We start from the raw sequence: 21,193 nt of genomic DNA, 5'->3' as shown, positions 1-21,193 counted from the left end.
TTGCTTTGGGGATGGAGGAAAGGAAGGAGAGAAAACCTGCTCCATTGTTTCCAGGAAATTGTGCTTTATTTGTTCAATTTATTATTTATTCAATTTATATACCACCCTTTATCTGAATAAATTACCATATGCCATTCCTCTGTGATGTGGCTTATCTTCTTTTTGCATGAATTAATTATATAAGAGGAGCAATTGTTTATTGTCAGTGTGAAACTTTGCCATTCTCAGAGAAGTACAGTTAAAAGAGTAAGTGTTTTGAGTATTATTACGGATAATCTCTGTGTATCTGTGCAGTTTTGCCTAAGGGGCAGAGATGAACGGGTAACAGTACACCAGTGGGAGAGGATGACTTTGAAAATCCACACTTCTCTCTTGATAACTTATGGTGTGGGTGGTGGCAAGAGGATCACAGCTTGTATCAGCAGGTTTTCATATGCTTATCTTCAGGCAACGGAAATTGCTGGTAGGAGCGATGTTCCCCCCTCCCTCTTCCCAGGGAAGAATCAAAAGTGTCAGGATCAAAGACCACATTGCTGACTCTGTGCTTGCTGAGCTGCATTGATATAACAATGGTTCTGGGCATTAATAGCACAAAAGGTCGCAGGACACAAATGCTGGAGGATGACAGTGAGCAGAAAGGATCTTTCTTTAACACATTTTAAAAAACCAATAGGTATATATTTCAGCTAAACATATGATGGGAAGTAAGTCCAATTCACTACCTGAGAATTCAGCTTTCTTTTTCTTTTCTTTTTTTAAAAAATTGCATCTGATTTCTGTGCTAGCAAGGACAATGTTGTATGGCCCAGGGGTGGCTAATTTATGTGACCCTCCAAATGTTGTGTAACTACAATTGAGGCTGCTGGCTGAGGGTACCGGGCACTGGGAAGTCCCAACAACTAGTGAGAGGTTACTGGTTATCCACCCTGGCATAGACAGCAAGAGCAGGTCATACCAATTGAGGAAGCCCAACTTATGAGTGACCTGCCCTGGCCTTTTGGCAAAAAGAAACTTCCTTGGTACTTAGGCTTGTTCCCTGCACTTCCCTAGGAAGGATGTTAGCTTAGTGGTGGAAAGCATGCTGTGCATGCAGAAGCTCTCAGTTCGTTCCTCAGCATCTCCAGGTGAGGCTGAGAAAGGCTCCTTCCTGAAACCCTGTAGGGTGAATGCCAGGGTAGACTACACTAAGCTTCTGGCTTTGTATAAGACAACTTCTGATGTCCCTCTCCTTTTGCTAAACCTGTAGGCTAGCACACAGGTTAAATCCCAGTCTGTATTGCACTGATACTGTTTCCAACCTGACACAAACTCTGGTAACCACTAGACTAGACTGCTGCAATGCACTGCATGTGGGGCCGCCTTTGAAGGTGGTTCAAAAACTGACATCAGTGTGGCATATGGCAGCCAGACCGCTGATGGGGAACAGGTGGTCAGAACATATATCTCGTTCTTGTGTGCTGCATTGACTTCCACTTTGTTTTCAAGCCCAGTTCATTTTTTTTTTTTATAAATATTTTATTCGTTTTTGCATAAAAGACAACAAAGCAAAACAAAACAACAAACAATACACCAAAAACATACAGAATTACACAAACATAACATACTACAAAAAACAGAAATAAAAACAATCTTATCTTCATATTAATCTTGCATTAACTTGTTTCTCTGACTTCCCCGAGTCTCCCTTCCCTGTATTCCAATTCATACAATTAAACAACAAATCCCTTCCCTCTGTCATAATTAACCTCTTTTCTGATTTGAATGTCTTAATATAGCTTATTCAATGCTTAGAACTTAAGATGTTGGGTCTTCTGATCCTTAAAATTTTACTCCAATAACCTTCTACATTCAATCTGATGTTATTTTAACATTCATTAATCTTGTAGTGTTTCTGTAAATAGTCTTTAAATTTCTTCCAATCTTCCTCCACCGTCTCTTCACCCTGGTCTCTGATTCTGCCAGTCATTTCTGCGGATTCCATATAGTCCATGACTTTCATCTGCCATTCCTCCAGCGTGGGTAATTCTTGTGTCTTCCAATACTTTGCAATAAGTATTCTTGCTGCTGTTGTGGCGTACATAAAAAATATCCTGTCTTTCATACGTACCTCTTGGTTGACCATGCCCAGGAGAAAGGCCTCCGGTTTCTTTGGGAATGTGTATTTAAATACTTTCTTCAGTTCATTATAGATCATCTCCCAAAAGGTCTTAATCCTTGGGCATGTCCACCAAAGATGAAAAAAGGTACCTTCAGTTTCTTTACATTTCCAACATTTGTTATCGGGCATATGATAAATTTTTGCTAGTTTGACTGGTGTTATGTACCATCTGTATATCATTTTCATAATATTTTCTCTTAGGGCATTACATGCCGTAAACTTTAGCCCAGTGGTCCATAACCGTTCCCAGTCGGCTAGCATTATGTTGTGACCCACATCTTGTGCCCATTTAATCATTACTGATTTCACTTCCTCATCCTGTGTATTCCATTTCAGCAGCAGATTATACATTCTTGACAATACCTTAGTTTTGGGTTCTAGCAATTCTGTTTCCAATTTTGATTTTTCCACCTGGAAGCCAATTTTTCTATCCAATTTATATGCCTCCATTATCTGATGATAGTGGAGCCAATCACGGACTTTACTTTTTAATTTGTCAAAACTCTGCAGTTTCAATTTATCTCCATCTTGTTCTAGTATCTCCCAATATTTTGGCCAATTGGCCTCCATATTGAGTTTTTTGACTGCTTTTGCTTCCATCGGAGATAACCACCTTGGAGTCTTGTTTTCAAAGAAATCCTTATATCTAATCCATACATTAAACAATGCTTTCCTGACAATGTGAATCTTAAACATTCTGTGAACTTTAACCTTGTCATACCATAAGTAAGCATGCCACCCAAACGCATTATTGAATCCTTCTAAGTCCAGTATATCTGTATTTTCAAGAAGTAGCCATTCTTTCAGCCAGCAAAAAGCTGCTGCTTCATAGTAAAGTTTCAAGTCTGGCAGGGCAAAGCCTCCTCTTTCCTTTGCATCTGTTAATATTTTAAATTTTATTCTTGGCTTTTTGCCCTGCCAGACAAATCTGGATATATCTTTCTGCCACTTCTTGAAACAGTCCATTTTATCAATAATCTGCAGTGTCTGGAACAAAAATAACATTTTTGGCAATACATTCATCTTTATCACAGCAATACGACCTAACAGTGAGAGTTTTAGATTAGACCATATATCTAGATCTTTTTTTATCTCCATCCAACATTTTTCGTAGTTATCCTTATATAAGTTCCCATTTTTTGAGTTCATAATAATTCCCAGATATTTCACTTTTTTCACCACTGTCAAACCTGTCTCATTCTGAAACCTTTCTTTCTCTTTTTCTGTTAGATTCTTTGTCAAAACCTTAGTTTTTGTTTTGTTGAGTTTAAAACCTGCTAATCGACCAAACTCTTGAATCAGTTCTAAAACCCTCTTCACACTGGACTCTGGCTCCTGCAATGTCAAAACCAAGTCATCTGCAAATGCTCTTAATTTAAATTGTTTAACTCCGACCTGTATCCCTCTTACCATCTGGTCCTTTCTAATCATATTCAGCAACACCTCCAGGACCGATATAAAAAGCAGAGGGGAAATAGGACAACCTTGTCGTGTTCCTTTTTCTATTCTGAACTCTTCAGTCAAAACATTGTTAACAATTAATTTTGCTTTTTGTTCAGAATAGATTGCACCTATACCATTTTCAAACTCTTGGCCTACCCCCATACTATGGAGATTCTTTTTCATAAAACCCCAAGAAATGTTATCAAAGGCTTTCTCCGCGTCCACAAATACTAAAGCTGCTTTTGTGTTTATTCTTTCCTGTAAAAGTTCCAAAATGTCAATTATATTCCTTACATTATCAGATAGGTGCCTTCCTGGGAGAAAGCCTGCTTGGTCCTTGTGAATCTCCTCCGCTAAAACCCTCTTTAATCTTCTAGCCAAAATGTCAGCAAAAATTTTATAATCCACATTAAGTAATGATATAGGCCGATAGTTCTTAAGTTGGTGTTTTTCCGATTCTGTCTTTGGTATGAGAGTCACAAAAGCTTCTTTCCACGTTTCTGGTGTCCTTTTCCCCTGTAATATGTCATTACATATATCCTTCAAGGGTTGAATTAGCCAGTCTTTCATTGATTTATAATATCTTGCCGTCAACCCATCAGGTCCTGGGGACTTGCCAAGTTTCATATTTTGGATGGCGCTCTCTACCTCTTGTTCTGTTATCCTGCAGCTCAATTTAAATTTACTTTCTTGAGATATTTCCGGTAGCCCATTTTCTTTCAAGAATTCCTCCATATCTGCTTCCTTCTGTGGTTGTTGTGAATAAAGCTGTTTAAAGTATCTTTGAAAGGTACTCCTAATTTCCACTGGGTTCTGAATAATTCTTCCTTCCTCTTCTAAATTTGTTATTGTATTCATTTTCTGTCTCTTCTTTATTTGCCATGCCAATAACTTTCCACATTTGTTTGCTGATTCGAAAGTTCTTTGTCTCATTTGTCTGACCTTCCATTCAATCTCTTGATTTATCATTTGCATGTATTGTACTTGATATAACTTTATCTCTCTCAAGATTTGTTGTGATTTTGGATTTGATCTCAGTCTTTTTTCACCTTCCTTAATCTTTTCCAATATCTTTTCTCTTTTTTCCTGTTGTAATCTCTTCTTGAGTGCGTTCTGTTGTATCAAAAATCCTCTCATAACAGCTTTACTTGCGTCCCATACAGTTCTTTTTTCCACCGTAGTGTTTAAATTTATCTCAAAATAGTCTTTCAGAGTTTTCTGGGCCTTCTTGGTTATTTCCTCATCTCTAAACAGAGAGTCATTCATCCTCCATCTGAAAGAACCAGTTGGTTGTAAGTTCATTACCATCTTTACAGCATTGTGGTCGGAGTAAGTCTTTGGGCAGATTTCTACTTTTTTTGTCTTTGGTGCCAGTCCTCTTATGATCCAGATTTGGTCAATTCTTGTCCATGTCTTTTTGGCTTCAGAAAAGAAGGTTCCTTCTCTTTCTAAAGGATTTTTGGTTCTCCAGATATCCACCAGGTTATCAGTCAGTTCAAAAAAGGTTTTCGGTAGTCTCCCATCTTTGGTGACTACCTGCCGTTGTGCCTTGTCCATATTTGTAGAAACAACTCCATTCATATCTCCCATCAAGATCACATTGTACTCCAGATAGTCCATCAGTCTCATGTAACTTTTTGAAAAATTCCGATTTTCCTTCGTTCGGTGCGTATACGCCAACAATCAGATATTTCTGTCCATGGTGTTGAATTTCAATTGCCAAATATCTTCCTTGTTCATCTTTAAAAATTAATTTTGGTGCTAGGCTCTCTTTTGCATATACCACCACTCCTCTTTTTTTTAACTTTGTCCAATGAAATAAACTCTTGACCTAGTCTTTTATTAATTAGAATTTTTCTATGGAGCCTAGTTACATGTGTTTCCTGTAAACAAATCAAGTCCAATTGTTCTTTTTTTAAAATGTGAAAAATTGATTTTCTCTTAGAAACCACGTTTAGACCGTTGCAGTTCCAGCTTAATAGTTGCAGAGACATCTTGAAATTGGTCTGCTATATTCCTCCAGAAGCTCCCAATGTGTCTTCTTTCTCTTCTGGTCCCGGTGGTGTCGTCTTGTCCAAATCCAAGATTGCTTTAGCTATATCTCTCCTTTTTCTCTCTTGTGTATCGGACGGGTCTTGGTCTTTAAAGAATTCCTTCTGTAAGTCCTCCTCGTAGTCCTTTAAAAATCTGTCTTTATCTTCCACTGATTTTATTTTTATTTTCCTTCCTTTTATACTAAACGAAAGCCCTTCAGGGAACTCCCACCTAAAGATGATGTTGTTCTTTCTCAGCTGTGTGACCAAGTCTCTGTAGCTAGATCTGAGGTCTAAGAGATGTTTGGGGATGTCCCTGAACAATTCCACTCTTGATTCACCAACTTCCAAAGGCCTTTGGAAATGTAGTCCCAAAATTTTATCTCTCTCCTCTTTAGATCCAAAGGTGACCAAACAGTCTCTTGTCTTGATTCTCCTGCTTGTTTTACCCAGTCGGAAAGCACTTACTATTTTGATTTCTTCTTTATCCAGATCCAGTTTCCAGAAATCTGCAAATTCCTGTGCAAGAAATTCCTTAAGACCTTCTTTTTCAATTTCTGGCAAGGATCTGATCCTGAGATTCGTTTGTTTATCTTTTAATTCAAGCATGGAAAATCTTGTTCTATAGTCCTCAAGTTGCCTGTTAATCGGTGGTATTTTTTCTTCTGTGGCCTCTGCAGCTGCTTTAGCTTCTTCTGCAATTTTCCTTGTTTTTGATGATTCCTGCAATAATTGCTGAATTAAATTCGTATTTTGTTTAATACAAGCTGTATTTTGATCTATTTTAGAAGATGTCTCTGACACCTTTTTGTTTGTTTCTACAACCTCCTCTGTCAATTTATTTAATGATTCTTGAATTTTTGCAAATCCTGTATTGAAAAGGTCCTCAGTTGAAGACATAGCTTTTGGTTTAGGTTGTACAGATGCACCTCCAATTGGGTCAGGTATAGAGGCTCTTCTTCCTGAGTAAAAGGTTTTCCCAGATCTTGTAGTCTTCTCCTGCAGCTGGTCTACTTTTCCCTTATCACTTGCCATACCACAGCAACTTATTTCAAGGTCACTCTCAGCTGAGGCTAGCTGTCAGACTTGAAGTCAAAACAGTGGAAAGTCCCCAGTCACTTTCCCAGCTGCAGCAAGCTGTCAGATTTTAAAACCAAACAGTGGAAAATTCCCAGTTGCTTTCTGTTTCTTTGTATCAGTCTTTGTAACAATCCTTATGTCCACCAGGGGGATACAATAGCCCCTGGGAACAATGGCTCCCGTCTTCTCCTTCTCCTTCCCAGCAACTTTGCAGCTAATTCCTCCCAGTAACAAGACTTAAACAGTCTCAGCTTTTAACAGTATAATCCAGTTTGCAGAGCTTAAAATCTCAGAGTCTCTCTCCGCAGTCCCTCCTTTACCCTGTGTTTTCAGATTGACAGATCAGAGCCGGGCGCGCCGGGCGGTGGTTCTGGGCGCGCCGGGCGCGCCGGGCGGTGGTTCCCCCACAGTCAGCTCTTTCTTACGCAGGCAATACAGTTTCCAGTCCTTCCCCCCCTTTTCCCTGCCACTTAGGGGGGGGAAAAGATCCTTATCAAAACGCCAGATTCCGTTTCTTCAAAAGCACTTTTAAAGGTTTGGCACGCAAAAGTCTTTGTTTCCAGCTATATACAGAGCGGAAGGCTGACTTCCTGGTTAAACCTTACCGCTTCGGTTCTAATTTAGCTTGCTTTTTTAACTTGCCAAATCCAAAAGTTCCTTAATTTGTTTCTTTCCCTTTTAAAATTTGTAATTCTCCTACTCACGGAAAGTTCTTTTATAATCCAATTTGTCCCAAGAAGAAGTTGAGCGCTCCTCCGATCACGGCTGTGCGACGTCTCTCCGAAAAAGAAGCGATTGACTCTCAGCACCGCGTTACCCCCTCCACACTCCGGAGCTCTTCCTGAGCCCCAGAAACGTTTTAGGGGATCGCTGTTGGTGCCCGCCGAGTCCCACGGACGTAGGCTTCCTCCGCCTACGTTTTCAGGGGTTCACCACGTCGCCGTAGCGGTAGAACCCTGTTTTTTTCGGAGCTCCCCCTCCGGTGCTCAGCAGGGGGCCGCCATGATCGCTGGCGCTCAACTCGGAAGTTGAGCCCAGTTCAAAGTACTAGAAAACCTTGACCTAGAACACCTTGCACAGGTCGGAACCTTAGTACCTCCCAGATCACCTTTCCTCGTGAATCTCCTCAGAACCTGAGATCGACATCTGAGGTGCTTCTCTTTGTATCCTCTCCAAGACATATCCAGAGGGTAGCAACAAGGGAACAGGCCTTTTCTGTGGTAGCCCCCCAAGTATGGAATGCTTTCCCCAGTGAAGCTTCCTAACAACAACTTGTCATTCTGCCAGTGCTTGGTGAAGATCCTTTTATTGTCTCAGACACTTTGGTCAGCACTAACAATCTGGCATTGGGTGGCTCTTTTTTGGTGCTCATTCTTGTGTGGGTGTGGATACTTTGTGTTGTGTGATTTTTTTTGTGTGGATAATCACTTTTAGTGTATTCACATTGCTTTAAAGGATAGTATATTATATTTTGTGTGTTATTGCTTCTGTATATCATTCTGAGACTTCTTTTGATTGTGAAGCGATCTATAAATTGAATAAACCAACTAAATTTGAGGCTTGACAGACGACTCTTCTGAAGCAGACTGAATCCTGAAGAAATAAGAAAATATATGTGGTCAAATAACTATTTTCTTTGTGCAGGTATTTTTTTTTTGTAAACAGTTTTTACTGTACTTTTAGTAAGTACAGAACAAGGTAAAGCAACGGCAAAATTATAGCAAAGAAGTGAAGGGCAACACAAAAAAGATAAAATACCAAGCAGTGTTTTTAAGGCATATATGGTACAGAAAAGTAGCAGTGGACAAAGATGAAACTTTAGTTATGTAAGAGGAACAGCAGCTTCAGAGCTAGCTTGGCACAGAATGTTAATTACTCACCACCACCCCTTAGCAGAGTGTATACATTGCTTTGAAAAAGAGTGTATACAAATTCATGGAGACTAAGGCTATCAGTGACTACTAGCTATCATTGCTCTAGACCAGGGGTTAGCAACCTTTTTCCGCTGTGGGCCGGTCCACCGTCCCTCAGACCATGTGGTGGGCCGGACTATATTTGGGGGAGGGGGAATGAACGAATTCCTATGCCCCACAAATAACCCAGAGATGCATTTTAAATAAAAGGACGATTCTGCTCACATAAAAACACGCTGATTCCCGGACCGTCCGCAGGCTGGATTTAGAAGGCAATTGGGCCTCATCCGGCCCCTGGGCCTTAGTTTGCCTACCCCTGCTTTAGACAGTCTGCTGTCGAAGGCAGTATTCCTTTGAATACCACCTTCTTGGAATCACAAGTGAGGAAAGTGCTGTTGTTCTCAGGTCCTGCTATTGGGCTTTCCATCGGAAGCTGGTTGACCACTGTGAGAACAGGATGCTGAATTGCATGTGTTGGTTTTTGGATTTGGTTCAAGATAAAAGAATATTGGTAAAATAAAAAGGAGAACTCCCTGGATTCCTAGATCCAGGTTTGGGGCAAGTACTCTTTGGTAAGAGAGTCCAAGCAGAGATTTAAAATCACAAACCATGCAACTAAATAAAGTTGGAAACCTTTAAAATACCCCCCCCCCGAGTTGCTTCTAGAGTTCCCCACTTTCTTTAACATAGAAAGCTCCCACATGTTTGGTAAGTTAAAAATGCTTTACTTACAAATGCTTTCCCATACAGCCACAAGAAAAGAAAGGCAGTATAACTTAGGTTCCAAAAAAAGAGTTTCTAAATTATTTTTATAGTAACAGAAAGATGGCTTGCTAAAGCCATGTGGTCTAAGCTTGGAGCATCCAGCTTAGACCTCCTTACTGGTAGGGTTCACATGGTGAACAAAGAACAACAACAAAGAGTTGGTAACCTTTCCTCTCCAGGTGTGGCATAGCTAAGCCTGGCAGGACAGCTTACTCTTGTCTTAGCCCCTTTATGCATTAATTAGAGTTAAGTATGCTAGTTATATGATGCTGATTTATCCCACCAGATGAGCCTTTGGTATGATCCTGCAGGACGTTTCTTATGTTCTCATCTCTCTATGCTAAAACTGTACCAAGTTTCAGGATTTTCTGGAAAGTGGCTACTGATCCATGTTAAGTGGTGGCAGACATATGCCTCAATTTCAGTTGTAATCAGTGAGACTTCATGTATCATATTTAGCTATATGTGCCACTGTATAACAGATTACTGTTCCCAAATTGTGGGTCATGTACCGCTTTCGCTTCTGAACATAGCCGTTATGCATATCCTTCCCCTGAAGATGTATTTTCCTAAATTGTGCTGATATGTATATATGCGATTACCACTGGAATTTCAGGGGGGAAATAATCAGCTTGGAATATTTTTGTACAACAGAAAAAATATTTTGTGCTGTCACAGCAAGTCTCTGCAAAGCTTGATTCAGTAATAACATGTCTTAAAATTGTAAAGTTGGTGAACTGTGATTCAGTGAAGTGGAGTTAAGAGGATAGGCATGTCTGGGTGTTTTGAATTGCTGAGTTTTCAATGTCCCCAAAGCCACAATTTGTTGAATTTGGCCGCATCTCTCCCCTTCCTCCCCCCACCAATATATATATGGGCATAAATAAGACATGGGTAACAATGCATTAAAGAGCTATGAGTTGACTGCATCCTATTGAGAGGGTTGTGTGTGTGTGTGTGTGTGTGTGTAAACCTCTCGGTTTTGTGCAGCCGGAATGTTGCCTACTATATAAAGTTAATGAATATATCACTCTACTCTTTTTCTGCCTCTGGTCCTGCCTGCCAGGGGGTCCCAGTTGGAACCCCATGAGGAAAGATAACCTCAGACTGAAAAAGGTTCCCCAACCCATACCCTCCAAGTGTCCCTATTTTCCATGGAAAGTTCCAGAATTACAAAGCCACCCCATCTTCTGATTTGACCCCAGAATGCCCTTATTGCCCCCACCAGTGCCAAACTTGGGGAGGAGGATGAGCTGGCACTTGCCCTGAGTGGCAGCAGCAGTGGCAGCCTCCATGGCCTCTTCATGGCTGCCGCTGCCATCCTCCTCTCTTGGAAGACTGGGTTAGGAGGAGAGGCTGCCCCTGGCAAGGCCCAGCCTCATGTGAGGTGCTGGCTCTGAGGCTTAGGCAAAAGGCAGGGCTGCCTTGGGTGGGAGCAGAGCAGAGCTCAAGGAGACATTTTTTTAAAAAATGCTTTTGTGTCCACGTCTAATCTTGCCCCGTTTTTCTTTTTGTAGATCTACCAAAGAAAATAAAATCAGGTTTAAGGGGTTTTCTCAGTGGAGGGGGTATGTGCTGGGTCCTGTTGGGGTAGCGGTGGTGGAAATGTTCTGCAGGGGGAGTGAGAAATGTCCCTATTTTCACCTGAGGAATTTTGGAGGGTATGCCAACCCAGGTTTACAGGAATAAGAAACTAGATAGCTGTTACCTGCTCTATTACCCAGCTTTGGAGCAACATCCTTGTCTCTTCGAATCTGGCTGGATCTCTTTTTTTGCCCTTAGAATGGCAGCAAAATTTCCTACCTCAGGTACAGTATCTACCGCACATTGCCCTGGGGTTCCCAATGAAGTTTAATAATGGAGGAATTAGACAATATGCACTGTTTGCACTATATATGCAATACTGTATGTTTCTGCACCCTGCTTGTATTGGATTTGCAATATCCTGGGTCTGCCTCACAGCGCCTCAGGTTGTTACAGAGCTCTGATGAAGCAGTTGTAGTCCATCGTAAGATTTTATCTGCCATATGTATACATATTAGAGTATTTTGTTTTGTTTGAACCAGAACAGCATATTGGTACATTACTTGATAGAAGCTGCTCTCTGAAGCTGAACTGTCCTGATTTGTGCCATTAGTTGCTGGCTTCAAAAGAAATTCTCCTTTCTTGTCTCCCTATGTTTGTCTAAAGTCACATTCATCTGCTCATCCCAGTGGGTGCCATATCTGATAGCGACACTGAGTTCCAGTGACATCAGTTCATGTTGAAATTTCTTCAAATTCTCTTAGGTCCAGTGGTCTGTCACATAGCCTTCTGGGGCTGCTGATGCTATCAGACAGTTGCACTGCAGCTAATTTATCTCTATAGAGATATCTATGAATGGATCAGAGAACATGTGGCATACTGAATAGACCATTCAGAGGGGAAAAGTTTAAAGATCACAGCGGTTAAAATCTGTGGAGATACAGTTATGTCTAACGCAACTAAAGGAAGCACAGTGTTTCCCCTGCTGTTTATCCTTACCAAGTTATAAACATTATTAACTTTTTTTTTTTAAAAAAAGTATCATTAAAATGTATGTCAAATGCTATCCAAATAAGTACTAGAACAAATGCAAATCCTGGTGAATTCATTAAACAAAGGAATTAAAAAGGGTTTTTTTTTTTGTAATTGTCCAGCTTAGTGATTTTTACTTACCTGCTTAAAAACTGCAGCTAAGCAGAGTTTTCAGGATAATTTCACAGGTGTTGGGCCATCACTAAAAAGGCCTTGTTCTGTCCCTGGTACACCAACCTGATGGACCTTAGACACAGTCTAGAGAACAGTTTCTTTGAGTTCAGTCTTAGGGCCCAATCAGGTTCATGTGGGGGAAGGCTGTCCTTGAAATGACTGTGCCTCAGACTGTTGATACAACCTGGCTTAGATATGAATTAGTTAAAAGTTATTTTTAAAAAACGTTGAGATGTGCAAACAGTTGCCAGTGACCTTTTCAGAACCATAGAAGGTTAAGCCTGTGTCCTTAATCTGCTTGCCTAACACATTTTTATTCCACTCTTCTTCTAAGCAGCATCATGTGACATATTAGGCTTCCTGATATTATCCCCCGGCACTCCGGTAAGGTTGCTTAGCCCAAGAGAATGAAGGTGTCTTTGAGGTTAGTTAGGCTAAGAGACAATGGCTGACCCTTGGCCACTCTCAGATTTGCAGCTGAAATGCACTGCCTTGCCTTCTTCCACAAATAATTACATAGCCCATTTAATGGCAGTTCTGGCTTCTTAACGCCCTGCTGGCTTAGATTTCAGGCCTGTCGGTCCTGACTGATGCTGATATAGGATGAAAGACTTTAGAGCATCCAAAATGCCAGCTTTAAAAATACTCCACTGTTTCTCTGTGGCTTCCAATTAAGCACATGCCAAAAGAGGAAGCTTTCAAACCCCACAACTTGCCCTTGGATCTTTTCCAGGGAAAATGGCAACAGGCGAAGCTAGTTGCAGAAACACCTGGGAATGTTGCAGAGATGAAGCATCTTCGTGAAGAGGTTTTGGGGAATTGTTTAGGCATTGGGATGAGGATTTTGGAACGGAATTTTCAGCTGTAGCTTGAAGAAGCAAGTCAGAGGACACAAACAAAACTGCATGTTCACCTTAGTGTTGATAAATGAGTAGAGTGATTAAGCTAATCCATGGACCCTGGCTGACAATCAATCAAACATCAGGGACTCATGAAGATTATGCTTGTTAATCACCACTTGCATGTTGTTATAACAAAATTACAGAGTCAGAATCAGTGTATAGGGAATGCATTACTGCAAATTCTGTATTAGCATCACAGCTCTCTCTCTCTCTCTCTCTCTCTCTCTCTCTCTCTCTCTGTGTGTGTGTGTGTGTGTTACTCTTATACCATAGCTGCAATCTTACTGTATGACCATTTTCTATTCAGTATAATCATTTTCTGTATTCATGCTTGGGTGTACAACATAGAAAAATGATTTATTATTGGATATTATTTAGCAGAATGGATACTATGTTGATGTGTTCATAGCAAGGCAGTTGCTTAAATAGGTTAGAGACAACCTAGTACTTGCAGTGACTTCATTTGTCCACATTAATCCTTTATTACCCTTGGATCTCTCCTTTTCCCTTGTCATTTTCTGTACAATCAAGACTGTTAAGAACCTGGGGTGGGGTTAAAGACTTCTCTTGATTAGGAAATTATGTGAAATGCCATGTGCACCATGTACACAAATAATAATCCTTTTGCAAACCACTGAGGTTTTTTACAATCAAGCGGTCTAAAGTTTATGAAATAAAATAAATAACATGACGGGGGGAGGGGAGAAAGAGATGAAAGTGTATTTATTTATTCCCTGTTGTTAAAGGAGAATGAGCTGAATCACATTTTGCCATTATAATGAGAAATCGGTGTGTGTGTGTGTGTTCCTACAGCTTAAAACTTGAAAATGATTCTGATTTTGGTGCAGACAGAATAAGAAATGGCTGGTTTTGAATGAGCTAAATGCTTGACAAGACATTTTGGCAGAGTGCAACACAGCTCTCCCTCTATTCCCCTGGAGAGGACCTGGGTGGGCAAAGTCTTCTTCTAGGTCCACTCAGGTGCCCCGCCCACCAGGAGCCCAGCTTGATGCTAATTGCCTCCCAACGCCTTGTGGAATCTTCTGGCTCCTGGCATGCCTCCAGTGACATTCTCTGCAAGGAAGTGGGAAACTTAAAATGCAGCTACCGGTATGTCATTTCCCCCCTCGATTTGGACTGAAACTGTTTTCGGAGGAAATGTATCAAAACACAGTATTTTATAACAAATTACAGGATAGATGTGGATTTTGGTGAATGTCACATGTACACTGCTTCCAAAAGCAGTGGAGGGAGCACACTGGATGCAGAGTAAATGTGTGTGTGCATGTGGGTATACAGCCTCAGATTATCTTAACTTCAGTACAGTGGTACCTCGGGTTAAGTACTTAATTCGTTCCGGAGGTCCGTTCTTAACCTGAAACTGTTCTTAACCTGAAGCACCATTTTAACTAATGGGGCTTCCTGCTGCTGCCGCGCCGCCGGAGCACGATTTCTGTTCTCATCCTGAAGCAAAGTTCTTAACCTGAAGCACTATTTCTGGGTTAGCAGAGTCTGTAACCTGAAGCGTATGTAACCTGAAGCGTATGTAACCCAAGGTACCACTGTATGTTTGCTGCATTCCTGCATTGCAGGGGGTTGGACTGGTTGACCTTCCAACTCTATGATTCTGTGTACCTTCAGACTATGCCCTGAAGCCTTGAGCTAACATTTTCTGTAAGACAGACTAGCTTAAGTGACATTTCCTTCTCCGATTTCATTGTCCCACAGAAAATCACCAGACCGGAAGTGAACAAGGTATGGTAGATAAGATTTCATAATGCTCAGACTTCATCACTTCTATGAAGCCCTTACCAAATATTGATCTCCAGTATCTAGGATTATACCAATTCTGCAACAAATTTTGCCATACAACATAGTAGCTTTGAATGTGCGCCGTGTAAGCCAGTTCAAATCACACTTCAACCAGAAATACAGCCCTCTGGTGGATAACAATAGTACCTAACAATTGTTAGGTAGACAAAGCTGTTGTAAGGTTGACTAAGATAATATGCATGAACTGCTTTGAGCACTTGACGTCTGCTATCTGAAACATTTCCCACCATTTCTCGAAGACTGTCAACACTATTTGTTTGCACATGCAATATCATTTTTGCTTAGTGCATAGGAAGACTTCCATGAAGTGCGTCAAAGCCATTTGCTACATGAATTATGCAGTTCCTAGAGCCCTCTAAAAATAAACCACGAAAATGGGCATGAGAGGCTAGTTAGCAAGCAGTTCAGAGGGTGACCTCTTTTCCTGGTTCTTCCACATTCCATAACAATAAAAGCTCCTGATATGCTCAGTGTTAATATAAAATATCCTACAAGGCCACAGCCAAAGATTTGCCCAGTTGTTTTGGTTGGTATATGAATAGTGTGAAAAGTTCTCTCCTTGATTTCTCCTCTCCTTTTATACTGACTGGGCTGGGAAGCATCCACAGATCCCTGACCTCTGAATCAGCCATACTCCCCCAGAATCTAAAAATCACCAAATTGTAGAGTTGGAAGGAACCTTTTGCCCAGTGTGGGGCTCGAACCCACGATCCCGAGATTAAGAGTCTTATGCTGTACCAACTGAGCTATTCCTCAGCTCTAGAAGCAAGAGAATATTTCGGGAAGCCTTGCAGCATTCTTAAAATGTTGATCAACTACTGGAAATAGTAAAGCAGTCAACATACCCGAGCAATAGTGCAACCTCATGCTCCTGCGGGTTCCACAGAGGGTTCTGCTGGCTAGGCTTAGCAAGAGACTGAAGGGAAAGCTATCAGCCTTAATATGAGCTCACCCCATTTCTATATACAGGATAGCTAAGGGGTGTGACAGAATTGGATCAATGCTGCCTTTAAGATTAACCACCCGAAGTGCCTTAAACCAGCAATTTACACAACCCCATCCATGCCTACTCAGAAATAAGTCCTATTGAATCCAATGGGGCGTATTCCCCAGTAAATGGATTGCAGCCTTAATCTTTTAGGATACACATTTTAAATCTGCTCAGTTCAAATATTAGGGCTAGTCACTCATAAAGGATTATCAAAAACATGAGATTAATATGGGATTGTCAGGATTCTGACGAGTACTTGCAAACTTCTGAAAATATCTCAGATTTACATGCATCCTGTAACCATTAGTGGAAAATTCCCCCAGCCCCCTTTTTAAACAGAATAGCAATGTTGTAAATAACAAACCCTTTGTGGTCCTTGAAAACCATGGGGGTGTACATTCCCCATACTGATGAAGCCTTCTTCGTATGAGTTGAGTTTCATTTGCATGCTCAGGAACCATAATTGAGGTTAGGAAGTGTCACAAGAATAAAAAGGACATATTTTTTGTCTTTCAAGCCAACATGAACATTGCACGTTTGGCCTTGGCTGAATACATTTAGATAACTCTGAAGAATGGATGACTCATTCCTCTTTATGAATGAATTACTGCCTTTTGTATTCCCGTAATCTATGCTTAAAGACTTACTGGCTTTCCATAAACTCTCAAGTTGTGTATGTATGTTATGTAATCTCTGCAGGAGGGCTTCTAAAGTGAAGTTGATTCTGTCAGGGCTTGAAGCATAACATGTTACTTCCTTTTGCAGAAAGCCAAAGATGGCCAGAACTTTTAAAGAGCACCTTTAGAGGCACAATGGTGCTGGAGCATATTTTGGATAGCAATCCAATTATTCATAGGAAGCTCAAATGTATCAGTGGTACACAACTTTCAGCTCAGATATAGGAGGTGGCACTTTTGAATAGCCTTACAAAGAATAATTCTTTACCTCTCTGATTAAAAAAAGAATTCAGATTTATAGTAGCCTACATTCTCATTTCAGCTAAATTGCACATGAATGTGGTGTTGTAAGAGTTTCAGAGGTGTTCTCGAAAAGCTTTTGTTTCCTGTAAAGGTAACCCAAACTGTTTATTTTTGGATGTAATATAACTGAGACCAAAAGAAGAAGAAGAGGAGTTTGGATTTGATATCCCGCCTTTCACTCCCCTTCAGGAGTCTCAAAGCGGCTAACATTCTCCTTTCCCTTCCTCCCCCACAACAAACACTCTGTGAGGTGAGTGGGGCTGAGAGACTTCAGAGAAGTGTGACTGGCCCAAGGTCACCCAGCAGCTGCATGTGGAGGAGCAGGGAATCGTACCCGGTCCCCCAGATTACGAGACTACCGCTCTTAACCACTACTCCACACTGGCTCTATTGACCAGAGGCAATAACTGCACTCAATCCAATAGTCATCAAGAGAATTACTAGGAGATTCTTCTTCTTGCACTGCTTAGAAGGCCCCTCATCTAAATATTCACAAATCGTACCGTTCAGATATTCTTTACCACATGTACATCACTTGATGACTCATGGGTGTCAACAGCCTCTGTTTTAAAATACTGTGCTTGAGGGCAAGATGAAAGATCTACTGTGATGTTTGATCTGTGATGACCCTTTCACATGTACATGTCGTCACTTGTTGGTTCTACTCACTGAGTGATGAACAAGCAAATATCAAATTGGGCATTTATCTGAACGTGCCTGAGGTCTGCTGCTACAACATGCCTTTCTCTCTGGGGGTAGGTCAGAAACTATTTTCTCCCAAGGAGCTGGAGGCAATTTACCTAGTTATTCCCTCCATTTTATCATCACAACAACTCTGTGAAGTACGTTAGGTTGAGAGAGAGAGAGAGAGAGAGAGAGAGAGAATGGGTTGTAGTCAACTAAATCTTACTCAGAGCAGACCAAGTGAAATTAATGAAGCTAAGTTAGCCATGTCCATTAACCTCAGTGGGTCTACTCTATGTAGGGCTAGTGTTAAATATCATCTAGTGATTGGCCGAAGATTACTCAGCAACCATAATGTTTGGTTGGGGATTTGAACTCTGGTCTCTGTCCAGTTCTATTCATCACACAGTATCTCAGTGTTAACAAATGAAGTACTAATCAGAAGTGTTGTGATAACTAGTTATTTGTACAGGCTTTGTGGGTACAGGGCTAAGTCAGCAGAGCGTGGGGAAGAAACATCTAATGATATTTTAATGCAAATATCCCTTTTGGCCTACGGGCACATTTGCAAACCATAGAAATGGAGAAAGGGAACCCTGTGGACACCATAGAAGGTCTCTGAGGGCAAATGTGCCACCCGTGGCGGCCATATTAGCCATCCTTGGGTTTTAACTCTGCTTTAGTGGAAGGATATACTTTTGTTACTCACCTTTAGCCTTCAGAATGGGCTGAGCTGTGACTGCATGCAGAGCCATCTTTCGCATAGGGCTTAGTGGTGTGTCGCATCAGGGCGCTGGCCTCTCAGGGGCACCCCAGCGAGTGGGGGAGCCTCGCGGCTTTGCCAGTGGCCTCCCCTTTCCCTGCACACCCACCAGCTGCACCGCACCAATGATATGGCTGGCGGGTGCGCAGCTTCCCTTCCAAGCCAAGCCTCTGCGGGGATTACTATCCTGCAGTGGCATGGGAGAGAGTTGCGCCCCCCGATGGCTGGCAGTGCACAGCTTTGCACCCCCATCCATGGTAATTTGGGGGCGCTGGGTGGATATTTGCATCCCGGTGCCACATCTGCTAAAGACAGCACTGAGTGCATGATAGCTTTGGTCTTGTGGAAGTCATTGTGATAAGCAACACTTCACCCTACCCTGCAGCTCAAGAGAATTATGCAAGGACAGGTTGTACTGTTGTAAGTACAGTGGTACCTTAGGTTAAGTACCGTATTTTTCACTCTATAAGACGCACCAGACCATAAGATGCACCTAGTTTTTGGAGGAGGAAAACAAGAAAAAAAATATTATGAATCCCAGAAGCCAGAACAGCAAGAGGGATCTCTGCGCAGCAAAAGCAGTGATCCCTCTTGCTGTTCTGGCTTCTGGGATAGCTGCGCAGCCTGCATTCGCTCCATAAGACGCACACACATTTCCCCTTACTTTTTAGGAGGGAAAAAGTGAGTCTTATAGAGCAAAAAATACAGTACTTAATTTGTTCTGGAGGTCTGTTCTTAACCTGAAACTGTTCTTAACCTGAAGCACCACTTTAGCTAATGGGGCCTCCTGCTGCTGTTGCGCCGCCAGAGCATGATTTCTGTTCTCACCCTGAAGCAAAGTTCTTAACCCGAGGTACTATTTCTGGGTTAGCGGGGTCTGTAACCTGAAGCGTGTATAACCCGAGGTAACACTGTAGTTTACTTGAAAAGAAGGCCAAAAAAAAAAAAAAAGAAAAGAAAAAAGAAAGAAACCCGGGAATTAAACTTCATCCAGGGAGGGCAACTTTCTGCCTTGCTGTCCCCCAACAGATGCCCATGTGTGGAACTCAGGGCTGAGCCTACCAATAAGCAGAGTGATGGGGCACCTCAGAAAGCAGATGCTGGGGTCTGGGGGAAACCTGAAAGGTATTGGAAGTTGGAGCTGTGTGTGCCACATGGCCTGCCCATAGGCTAGTTGTCTGTCCTCAGATGCAGTGGAAGATGGTGTCATTGTGCCAGTTCTGAAATAAGTTCCAATTGCAAGTGCAATCAGTTTCTGTACATATAATGGGGGAGATGGTACTTGTCTCTTGGGATGGGCCCTTGTTGCCTTAACAATTGCACGTGCTTAAGGCTTTTAAAGTTTAAATGCCATTTCTTAAATGACTGGTAGAAGATCTGAATTGGATTTTTATAACAGAAATACACAGATGTCATGCTGACCATAGCAAATTAGTGTTCCTTAGCAACACCATGCGTGATGGCTTTTGCTTTTCTACTCATGTTGCACCATGGGAAGAAGGTTTGGACAAGCTCTTAGAAGAGAACCAGATGCTACAGAATCTAGTTTTAAAGGGATGGCGGCTTGAAAGAAAAGTAGTGCATTTTCCTAACGGCTATATTTACAGAATTGTGTGGGCACTCCAGGACACTGGAATTAATGAGCCTGATTCAATTGTGCTCATTAAAGATTTTAAAGTTAAAAGTACCCTTGTTGTTGAATTGCTAACACCATTATCTGTTCTTCCTTATATGTCTAGTGTGAAGAGCGATTTTATTCAGGACTAGCTAAATAATATTGCTTAGATTTGATGCTATGTACAAATCTGTAGCGCAGTAACACATCATTAAATACTGAGGAGTTTTTTTAAAAACAAACAAACAAAACACACCAACATGAAGATGGCTTAGTAAGGTTGTAATTTGCAGTCAAAATCTACCAAATCCCTTTGTATCCAGAGAAAAGTTCAACCTGACACTCTAGCATAAAACAGGAACACAGTTCATTGTTCAGATTTCTTATTTCATTTGGCTGGTTTCCTAATAGTGTAATCCTGTACATGTCTACCGAGTAGTATGTTTCATTGAGTTTACTAGGGCTTACTTCCAAGTAAGTATAGGATTCCAAACTCAACCACCATACTGTCTGCTTGCACTCTTTGGGCCAAAGTTTGTGGTCCTTTTTGTTCTCTTCCTTTGGACAAGACTATAACTTTTTGAAGGAAGCCTTCTTGCCTCTAATACTGTAGTTTATTTGACTCTGCTTATTAACCATGCTAGTGCCCTTTTAGTCCACATGGTACCTTTCCTGATCTCTAGTATACACACCAGTTGAGTTTCTAATTCCTTGCTTTTACCTATTAAGTCCAAAGACTAATCTTACCTAACTGTGCCTGGAGTGGCGGGGACGTACTACTCAATTTGCTTGGGCTATGCCTGGATCTAGATGTATCAATTTTCCTAAAGGAAGAAAATCTTTTATGTAATTCATTATCGTTATCATAAATTAAATTTCTATACCACCATTCATCCAAAGATCACAGGGCAGTTAACAATATAAAAACGCAAAAATACATAGCATAACAACAAAAAATAACAATACCACCACCCCACAGTTTAAAAGGCCATAGATTGTTTCATTAGCCAAAGGCCTGGGAGAAGAGGACTGTTTTTGCCTGCTGCCTAAAGGGATGTAAGGAAAGCGCCAGGCAATCGTTTATTTCTACTTGTGGGAAAACTACAATGTGGTCTGCATGATGATTTGTGATACAAAAGGATTGATCCAGTTCATCCTTGGCTTGATGGTCTTGTTGTAGCATGTTTCTTCTTGAATAGTTACCCCAAACATGAGTGGCATACTTCACTTTCAGTAGTGGCCAACAAATAGTCACTGTGGATTCAAAACACCTTCAGAGAATAGGGCGGTAATACTGTGTGTT

General features: G+C 41.3%; 1 long non-coding RNA gene across 1 annotated transcript; it reads right to left on the bottom strand.

Moving 5' to 3' along the window:
- Positions 1-13,725: 13,725 nt before the first annotated feature.
- Positions 13,726-20,716, bottom strand: LOC310657756. Its single transcript, XR_014501901.1, has 2 exons — positions 20,638-20,716; positions 13,726-14,098 (listed from the first exon to the last, which is right to left on the bottom strand). It is a non-coding gene; the product is annotated as an uncharacterized lncRNA (long non-coding RNA).
- Between the last annotated feature and the right edge of the window lie 477 nt (positions 20,717-21,193).

This window comes from Podarcis tiliguerta, assembly GCF_965153285.1.
Source record: "Podarcis tiliguerta genome assembly, chromosome: 9".
Taxonomy (NCBI): Eukaryota; Metazoa; Chordata; class Lepidosauria; order Squamata; family Lacertidae; genus Podarcis; species Podarcis tiliguerta.
This window is presented reverse-complemented; position numbering and strand designations above follow the sequence as displayed.